General features: G+C 30.9%; 1 protein-coding gene across 1 annotated transcript in view; it reads left to right on the forward strand.

The window, feature by feature from the left end:
* LOC117172516 overlaps positions 1 to 7,716 on the forward strand; it is an 84,403-nt gene that overhangs the window by 31,974 nt on the left and 44,713 nt on the right. The window lies entirely within an intron of this gene.

Here is a 7,716-nt window from a genome sequence, read left to right on the forward strand (position 1 = left end):
AAATTTCATGAAATGTATTTCTTTTACAATGAACGTGAGGAAAGTGGGATCACAGAAGCGAGAACAAAATTATCTTATTATTTTCCTGATTATCTTTTTTTATTTTTATTTTAGATGACCGGTATATTTATGTACCTAAAAACGACCTACATTCTAAATTATTTTCCCCTTTTTGAAGAACTGAGGAACTTATTTTAATTAGAATTTAAAAAGTGATACTTCCTTCTGTGCAAATTTTATGTGCAATATTTGCCCACAGAAGTCAGTTTCCCTTACCTAACAAATTTTAATTGTTGTGAAAATAGATCTGCGTTTAGTGTTTAGTTACCCCTCATTTTATTTAGGCGATCAGAAGAAAAAGTTACCTTTTAAGATGCTTGAGCTTTGAATTAGAAAGTCATACGTCCATTTTGGGAATTTCTTCAATTTCTTAGGATCGCAACTTTCTATATCAAAACTAGTAGAAAAGTTCGATTGATGGTCACCTTCAAATTTTTGACTACTGTCTTAATCGTCTTCGTTTTAAGACCTTATTATATCAGCTCAGGTGCGGTGACGGGTCGCCCATACAATATATGGTCAGGGGCATGTGTGTGCACCATCCACAGAACTTTCCCAACAAAGAAAACCACTCACGTTCCCTTCACTGCAAATAGAATCACAAATTTTAGAACACACTGGCATCCTAGAGTTCCTAAAAGAATGGGTCGCGCAAGGATGAGCGAGGAACTCTCCAGTATAATTTCTAAAAATCGAGATCCTCAGAGTTCAATCACGTAAGGAAGCACCTTAAAAGTTTTGAAGTGATTTTGTTTAATTTTTTAAATTTAAGTAATTTAGAAAAAAAAACACTTTGTTTTAATCGTTCTTTAGTTCTTCCTCCTAAAATTTACTCTTTGGTAGCGTGGTACCATTTGGCTTCCGAATTTAGTAAGTGGTAATGAGTAGATTTCAAGGTCCTGGAGAGTCGAAAGCCAAACGGTAATTCCCCACGAATGCTTGGCACCGACTCAGTGATCCCAGATCTGAAACGAGATGTGGTCCAATACTATGACAGGGCTATGTCCGTGTGAATATAGAAGGAGACGCTGTAAATGACTGAGTTGCGCGCAACCCATTTCTCCTCTACTAAATTTGAAAACTCGAAGGTGAACGATTGCCTGTCGGAGCACTTCGGCGATTCTATTTATATATCTATCTGCTAACTACTTTGAAATAAATTCAGGAGATTCAGATTTTAATATTTCCAGATTTCGATTCTGGCGTTTCTCATGATTTGAATAGATTGCGCGCCTCTTGATATGCGTATATTTTGAGGTTACGTTATTTCACGTATAAAATATAAATTATATAAATATTAACACTATTATATATATATATATAAATATATGCGTATATTAATAATGATAATATTATAATTATGTTATATTATAATAGTCTTATTTATATCTTGATCCGCATTTGAAAGAAATTGGCGATTTTGGAATTCATCTCGTTTGGATAAAAACTCAATTATTTGATTGAAAAGTTAATTATTTTGTTGAAAATGTAACTATTTTGTAAAAAATTCCTCTCTTCTATCAAAGTTCAACTACTTTAAAAAAAAAATTTTGTTTTAATTGAAGGTTCATCTCTTTCGTGGAAAATACATTTTTGAAACTGACAATCAATACCATTTTTGGTTAAGAAATCATGTGTTTTGTTAAAAGGTCGTCTTTCTTTGTAGAAATTAAATTGTTTTATGGAAAATTTGTACTTTTTGATTAAAAATTACATTTTTCGGTTGAATTATCAACTATAAATATGTTTTGGTTGTAAAGTCGTTCTGTTGTAAATGCAACTATATTGTTAAAAATTAAAATCATAATTTTTGGGTGGAAATACTCTTTTTGCTATTAAAATTAAACAATTTCGTTGAAAGCTCATGTATTTTGTTGGAAATTGACCTTGTTTAGTAGAAATTTAATCTTTTTGGTTGAAAATGTATCATTTTTGGTCAAAAATGCAATTGTTTGGTTAAAATATCAATTGTACATCTTCTTGGGTTTGAAAGTCGATTATTTCACTAAGAGTTGAACTACTTTGCAAAAAAATACGTTTTTTAAAAAGGTTTTTTAATTATGGTTGAAAATTTAACTATTTGGTTGAAAGTTTAACTCTTTCATTGAAAACTCATATTACTTTAAAATTACATAATTTCTTTAAAAATTCATGTATTTTGTTCAAGATTTGTCTTTTTTTGTAGATCATCAATTTTCTTGGTCGAAAATTCATCTGATTGGTTGAAAATTTAACAACTTTGTTTAAAATTAATTTTTTCTGTTTTTTTTCTTGTCCAATTCAATTTTTTAGCACACTTTTTATCTGGAAATTGTACTATTCCATTCTTGGTTAAAACTTTATCCTGTACATTTTATTAGTTAAAACATCAATTATTTGATAGAAAATTAATTTACTTGGTTGAAAAGTAAACTTTTGGATTGAAAATTGATTTATTGTGTTAATTCGATTTTTGTCTAAAATTAAAAAAACTGAAAACTCAACTGTTTTGTGAAAAAATTTTCTGTTTGGATGAGTTCAACAGTTTTTAATAAAAAACGTAAGCCTTTTTTTATGAAGATTCATAATTTTAAATGAAAATTCATCTCCTTCGTTAAAAATTTAAGGATTTGGTTGAAACTTCGTTCTTTTTTTAGTTGAAAATGAAACTCTTTGTTACACCGTTCAATTTTTAAAATTGTCAATTCGTAAATAAGACTTTTGAGTTTTGATTTATAAATAAAAATGAAAAAATTAATAATATAAAGCGACTTAAAATAAACGAATTCAATTTTTAATTTAAAATGATTCCAATTAAAAAAGAATTGTAATTAATCCATTCTTATTGATCAAAATGATTCAGTCTTTAATATTAAAAAATTTATTTATTTATCCTTCAATTCAAAGAATTTAAAATACGTATTTTGTAAAAAAAAAAATCATCTTTTTGGCTTTGAAATTCAACAATTAAAAAAAATCCTTATTGACTGAAAAGTCAACTCTTGTGTAAAATTAATATCTTTTTGAATGAGTTCAATACTTTTTAATTAAAAATTAAAACTTTTTTTGTTGAAGATTTATCATTTTAGTTGAAAATATAATTATTTTGTTGGAAATTTGTTATTCTCTTTTTTTTTTTAGTTGAAAATTCAATTATTTTGATAGTAAGTTAATTTCTAACATTTTCAATTGGCAAACTAAAATTTTTATCTCTAAATAACAATGCAAAAATATTAATCTGGAATAACTTAAAATAAAAACAATGTAGCTTTTATTTTTAAAAGTTTTTAGTTAAAAAATTAATTTAATCGTTCAATTTTTAATGTTACGAACTGAAATTTTTTTGAATTATTATCATTTTGAACCTTAAAAATAATAGCGTAATTGGTATTTTTTAACCATGAATCTCTAAAATATTAAAGTCATAAAAATTTTAAAATGGTAATTTCGTATTTTAAAATAATTTAATTAAAAAAATTGTAAAATTAAAAGATGTTAAATGTTTGTGTTTTATACGAATGAATTATTGAGCGTTTAAATGAAATATTTCTATATTAAAAATTGGTCAAGCTTCAGTTTTAAAAGTTTAAAATTCAAAAGATTTCCACCTCGAAAAAATCATTTTCAGATTTAAAATTTTGAATTTTCTAATTTCATCCTGAATTTTTAAATTGGAACAGGAAATTTTTCAAAGCAATTGTATGTATTTCTGAATTGGATCAGAGATTTGTTGAAGAAAAAAATATATAATGCAGATCTGGGACAAGCCATTATAAACAACTATTAAAAACTATAGAAATTTGAACAGAGTGGTTCCAAATAGAAAGCCTTGAATTGTTAAAATTGTAATGAGCTAAATTTTAAGTTTAAACGCTACAATTTTAATTTAGAATAATATTCAAAATTAATTTAAAACTTGAAATTATTTGAAATAATTTGAAACACGATTTAGATTTTTGCAGATTAAAAAAAAGCTTTTGAGAATTGTAAAATATTTAAAAAGAATAACAAAAATTGTTGTGATTGCTAAGAAAATTCAAAATGATTTTTTAGTTTGAAAAATTAATTTCAAGTGAAATAAATCCATTTTCAACCCAAAAGTTTACTTTTCAACAAATAAATTAATTTTCTATCAAATAATTGGTAACCAATAAAATATACAGGATAAAGTTTCAACCAAAAATGGAATAGTACAATTTCCAGATCAAAACTGTGCTAAAAAATTGAATTGAACACAGCTGCTGAGCGAGCAGCAGCTGTGGGAAAATCTGGAGAAAACGGCTGTCTGCCGCTGAAAAATATGACGGAGCTTTTTTTTCTACACTTTTTTCTACGCCTGTGCCACGCGCCTCGCCTCATTAAACTCCGAATTATTCTGAGCGACTTTAATCGCTTAATATAAATCAGGGTACATTACTATACATTTTAAGCCATTAAACAGCGCGAAAGCTCTATTCAATCCCTAAATAAAAACATTCAACAAAAATCCTTTCAAAACTGACATTTTTAAAAATTTAAAAATTTTAAGGTCTCTACTGGATTCTGACCATGTTGTAGGACACTCCAGAATTTTTTCAAATTTTTTCCAACATATTCTTAGCTCTGGGGTCATGTGAAAGTTAACGTGTCTCAACAATGGGCCTCGCGATCGCATTTTTACTTTTATTCTGCTAATTAGCTCGGAACGAAATTTTTTAACGCAAATTAGAGAAACACCATTTCATTAAGAAAACTTAGCGGATTCGTGTGGTTCTTATTCCAACCTCTTCACATTTTTTTCTGCGGAGTTATTTCTTTTTAAAGTGAGGGGTCTTGATTTTTTGCGGCGATATTAGTCTAGTTAATTATGCATGAACAAAATGGTTCAAGTGTCTATGGGTGGCCCTAATGTCAACTGGGCATTTTTAAGAGAGATAGAAAATGATCTGCGAGATATTCATGGGGTAAACCGCCCTTCTCTGATCGACATTGGTTTATGTGGCTTGCATACTCTCAACAATAGTTTTAAGGAGGCTTTCAAGTCTGTCTCCTGGGACATTGCTGGTTTTCTTAGATCTATATACTATTTATTTAAAGACACTCCTGCAAGACAAAGTGATTATTATAAATTTAGTAAGCCAGAGAAGCCGCTTCTCCCTGTTAAATTTTGCTCTGTAAGATGGCTGGAAAAGGAGGGTCCAGTCGAGACAGGCATTAAAGCGATTCCCTACCTTAAGAGATACATGGCGAAAGTAAAAGAAGAGAAAATCCAAATTTTGCAAACAATACTTTTGCCTGCTAAGTTAGCTTTTTTGTTATTTGTTTTGCAAATTGTGAAGCAATCAGATTGCCTCAAATAAAATGAAACGTAGTAATGTAGTTAAAGAGGAGCTCCAAAAGGTAGATCTAACAACTGAGAAGATGAAGAAATTTAAGTCTGACTGCAGAGCTATTCTTATTGATATGTGCCGGCGCTTGTTGAAGAAGGCCCCAGTAAAGTATACCTTGTGTAAGGCGGTGACATTTTTCGATCCGACCTTGATAAACGGTTACTCAGGTGCAGCCAGGTCTAGGCTTACCAGTGTGTTACAAATATTTTCGGCCAAAAACTGGGTTTCTAGTCTGAAATGTGATTTATTTGAAAAAGAATTTAAAACACTTCTCAGGTTGAATTCAAAAATTTGTGTAAAGAATACCGAAGACAAGGTATGAGAGTTGACTATTTTTTTTAGAGATTTCCTGATGGACAAGGAAAAGTTTAAAAATTTCTATATATATTTAAACTAGTGGTAAGTTTAAACCATGGACAAGTTTTGTTGAAGGAGGGTTCTCTGTGAACAAAGAGCTCATAATTGAAAATCAACTAAATGAGTCTCTTATTGCCCAAAAGAGGGTTTATGACAGCCTAAATATTGGAGGAGGTACGCAGAACGTCCAAGTTGAGAAGAAGATGATTCACCTATTTAAGAACGCGAAGAGTAGATATAAGGACGCTATGAAAAAATCACGTTCTGACAAAGAAGCGGAAAATGCCCAAGTCACATCCAACAGATCCCTTCTAAAAGAAATAGAGGAACTAAAAGCTAAGAAAGCTAAACTTCTGTCACAGAAAGCTAGTGAGATGAGTGCTCTTGATGATCAAATTTCTTTGTTGAGTACATCTCTTTTCTATGTTGTTGTCCCTGTCATGGCTGAGTTGCCTTAATTGTTGATTGTGATTGATAGGCTTGAATGTACAATTCTTGTCTACGTTAATTTTATTTTCCACTGTGATCGGTGTTACATTCTTGTCACTGTTTTGACTGACTTAATTTTATTTATCATTGTGATGACTATGGTATAACATACTTGTGTCTGTTAACCTGAGTTAATTTTATTTTTTACTGTAAATATTGTGTATCGGTTTTATTTGAGTTCATTTTATTTATGTATTTCATGTTTCATCAACTTTCAATAAATTGGAAGAAAAAAAACTGCGTATGATTTACAACCCTGCTGTGTTCTTTTTTGGGTTTAGAGTTTACTATAGGAATGTTGAAAAGTCAGGGATTTTTGAAAAAAGTCAGGGAAATTGAAAATGGAAAGTCTGTGGCAACACTGTTCATGCAGTATCGCAACTAATTAAGTGTTCGGCAGCAATGTATTGTCGAAATGAATATTGTCGAGTAGCACAACGAGTTTGATACAAAGTTAATTTTTTTATAACAAAGTGATATACAGTTGAATTGGTTTAAATAAAGTGTTTGTATTAATTCAACAGAATTGTACTGCTATACTTGTAATTTCTAAGCCTGTCTCCATTAGTTCTGAATAACAATGACTTTATCTCAGACATTTACTCAAAGATCAGAAATCATATCGCTGAAGGGAACTATTTTGCTGCTGTATTTTCAAAAATATTGTTAAAAGAATTTTCAAAAAAATAGCTTCCCTACATTTGTGAGGAACTTAATGCAGAGTAATTTAAAAAATCTTAACTCGGTTAAGAAGTGTATTGTGTGGAGCTATTTGTCCGTGAAAATCCCGCGTGTGTTTGACAACTAGATAGTATGTGAGCTAAATGCTCGGGGTGTGCATGGCACGCCCTGCAGCTATCATCGGGAATGTCTTGGCTCAAAATGTGGCGACGGTATGTTAAGGTGGAAATGACACAGTCTTGGCATGCAAAAATGAAACCCTCTGTAACAGACTTCAATCCGGGCGATTTAAGGAAAGCAAACGTTAGCTCACAAGATATTGACTGATCCTTCACATTTCTGAGGAAGATACCGTGCATCCTCTTATCGAGGAGCTGTTCACGAAAGTTTTTCTCTTGTGCTTTCTTAATCCGGGCTTTCAGGAGTGAGTACTCGAGATAGATTTCATTTGATGCATTTTGCTCACCCCTAATACTGAAGTCAAGTCCCACTGTTTCAGCAGCCTCCTCCGCTGCTTTGTATAGAAATGCTCCTTTGCCCACATCTTCGTGATTCCTGACCATTTTGAGAAGAGGGTCTCTTCCATTTGCAACTCTATGTGTTGTACCCAGAATAATCCTGTTGTGAAGACATTCAAGACTCAATACTCCGCGACCCCCTTGACGGCGTGAGATGTACTGTCGTGGAACGGAAGACTTAAGATGCATGCTTTTGTTCATGTGCATAACCTTTCTTGTCCCGATATCAAGAGATCTGAGCTCGTTCTTCGTCCATGGAACTA

This window comes from Belonocnema kinseyi, chromosome 5, assembly GCF_010883055.1.
Source record: "Belonocnema kinseyi isolate 2016_QV_RU_SX_M_011 chromosome 5, B_treatae_v1, whole genome shotgun sequence".
Classification (NCBI taxonomy): Eukaryota; Metazoa; Arthropoda; class Insecta; order Hymenoptera; family Cynipidae; genus Belonocnema; species Belonocnema kinseyi.